This window comes from Thalassophryne amazonica, chromosome 17 (genome assembly GCF_902500255.1).
Source record: "Thalassophryne amazonica chromosome 17, fThaAma1.1, whole genome shotgun sequence".
NCBI classification, from domain to species: Eukaryota; Metazoa; Chordata; class Actinopteri; order Batrachoidiformes; family Batrachoididae; genus Thalassophryne; species Thalassophryne amazonica.
Window position 1 is genome coordinate 15,968,378 of NC_047119.1, and position 3,118 is coordinate 15,971,495.

The window sequence follows — 3,118 nt, forward strand, 5'->3', positions numbered from 1 at the left end:
TGCTTTCACAATTTCACCATCCTTGAATGATTTCTTTCTTTTTGCCAGAACACGGCTGGCACGATAAGAAGCTGTGGTTGCAGGCTTACTGGTGGTATTTGTCCGGGGGAAAACGGCCTGTTGTGCTGCAAGCCGGCTTTTAGCTGGGAAGCTAGCATCGTAGCTCTCGTGGATCGTCTTACATTGCCGCTCCAAATTCCCTTTCTTCGGTAATGCCACATTTGCATTGCAGATAAGGCAGATGGATTTTCCATTTGAATAAACGAAAAAATAATCTTCCTCCCACTCTGGATGAAAAATGATAAGTTTGGGATCTTTTTCCTCCGCCATTACACGCTCCCGTCACTCTCCACTGTAGCTCCTCACGACCTCTTGACCCTGCGCATGCGCAGATAGAATGAACCGCGGGAGTTCCCCCAACGCGATCGACCGGTCAATCCGGACTAGACTATCATCGAGACGGTAGGCCTACTAAAGTATCCCTAAGAATGAAAACTTTCGGAAAATTAAGCAAGTTATAAAATATAAGTGTTAAGAAAGAAAATACAGGAATCACTTTAAATTTACAACAATACCGCCATGCTAAACCGGCTAAGAGCTAGTAGCTGCGCTAAGATAGCGGATTCCTAAACACACACAAAGTGAATAATGTGTAAATAATTTAGAGGTGATTCAGCAGAGGGAGTGCTTTAATTAAGGCACGTGAAGATTACACTGTTATCTAGTTATCTAGATCAATCTAACTGCGCAGATTAAACAGCTAACAGATACAGCAAAACACCGCTGTGCTCCGGAACAGGAAGTGATACAATACCGCAGTGAGAGCCAACCACCAGTAGAGGCCACTGTTGTTCCTTACCACTGTTGCTCTGGGGGTTGGTAAGCTTAGCCCTTACTTGTGTGAAGCGTCTTGAGGCAACCTTGTTGTGATTAGGTGCTATTTAAATGAAAATAAATTGAAATTGAAAACTGAAACACAATATAAACAATCCGATTTTCAGCTGTCATTCCCTTTAAGAGCTGGGGTGTGCTGCAATCAGATGCACTGCTATTTCACCAGTGAACTCAAGTGAAAGGCTTTCTACGAGTTAATGGATCGGCGAATAGTGCGCTAAATTTTGCGGAGTGTTGACACGTTAAGATTATTTAGTTTTTTCAGTTCAATTTTGTTGTGTATAGAAGCAGATTGCGCAACTGGGCATTGTGAACCAGCTCACAGTTTGTAAGCCAAGTCAGTTCAAGTGTGAGAGCTGGTGCCACGCTTCGCCACATCCACATCACCACAGAGTAAGCAGAGGTTTATGCTTGCTCATAATGCTAGCAAGGAAGAGCAGGTGGTGAAGACACTCCAAGAATAAGATGCAGTTCCCTGGTACTTGTTGAAATCATCACAAGCTGCAAGTAGTAGGTGCTTTTTCAAATCCGGAACAATCTCCAAGAAATTTTGCATAGCAATGTTTTTTTTTTCCAGGAAGCCTCAGATTCACCTAACTAATAACGGCTGTGATCTGTGATAGGACGCAGCTGGTCCCCCTTTCAGTCATCAACTCACGACTGATAGGAAACATGTAATTTTAAAAAAGCTAGCTCTCACTCAGCTTTCTGATGCTTGCAGTCACTGACCTGAACGGTGCCTCCTCCACCGCACCGCCATCAGTCGGTCCCTGCCTGATGCCTAGGGGTAATCTCCACCCCTGCCACCTTCTGATGGCAGTATTGGAGAGCTACATTCCCTTACACCATGACATCTCTGCCAGAGACTGTTCTTACATTCTGTACATTATCACTATGGATTAAAATCTTTAAGTATTCTAGTCTCAGAGTCTTTACTGTAGAAGTTCAGCTTTTCTCAGACCAGTGCAGAAGCATACTATCAAGCAAGTTCTAACTGAATAAGCATTGTTATGTGACTCGTCAATGACAGATGACTCCTTTAAAGCCACCAATGGTGTTTGGTGTCTTTATTATGTGCATCTGCTGTGATGTTGGTTGTTATACTGTAGGTTGCTTTTTTTGCCGTTCGATCGGTCAGATGTAGGCTGTAACATCTTTACAGTTGTGGTCAGATGTGTCACACTCACACACTCGTCATGAAGGGGTATTTAACTGAATAGTGGGCTGTATGTATATATTTGAGCCTGTTCATATAATTTGGACCCTGTGTGGATTAGAGAAGATCCAAAATAAATTCAAACTCATACACTTTGTTTTTTAAAGTCCATGAATGATGTAAACTGTACAGTCATTCAGTTCAAAGACATCATGAGTAAGTCCCTTCGCCCGCTCCCTTGTTTACACTCAGGGTCGCCATAGCAAACCCAAGGTAGATCGGCTTGCTGAACTGGCACAGGTTTTACACCAGAAGAAACTCCATATTATATGGAAAAATATGGCAGGGGTGGGGTTTGAACCAAGAACCTTCTGCATTGAGACTAAGCACACTAACTACTAGGGATGGGTATCGGGAACCGGTTCCTTTCGGGTATCGTTAAGAAATGATTCGATCCACCGACGTCAATAAGCTTTGTGCTTAACGATTCTGTTATCGGTCCTTCAGAGTGGCCGTTGTTTTGGCGGGTGTTTGTCAGGAAAATGATCATTTCTTTACATTGATTACAGACCCTGCAGCGGGTCCTTAATCAACTTTTCTGCAGCGCGGCTTTGCTTTGAACCTTGAACCAATCGAAGCGTGGTTCGCAGATTGAAGCAATGCTTCGGTCGATTGCTTCGTTTATTTCTTTCTTTCGCTTAATTTTTCCCCGCTAAAACCCTAAAGAGCATACGTCTGTGAGTATTATTTACCTTTTCTATGTTAAACCGACCTGTTATGGTCTTCTGAAACAGTTGATAGATGTATTTTATAACTTAAAAACGGGAGCGATGCTAACGCGTTAGCATGTCTATGGCATTTTCAATGTTAAAAGTTAGCATTTAGCAATTGCAGCCGTCATCACGTTCGGGTGCATTTGTTTTCAAATTGTAATATTCCTTAAATTTATTTTTGCTTATATATTAATAATCTAATGATTATTATATACAATTTTAGAGAAAGAGACAAAAAGAACCTGAATAGAAACACAACAGAAAATATATAATAGCAACTAACATAAATAAATAC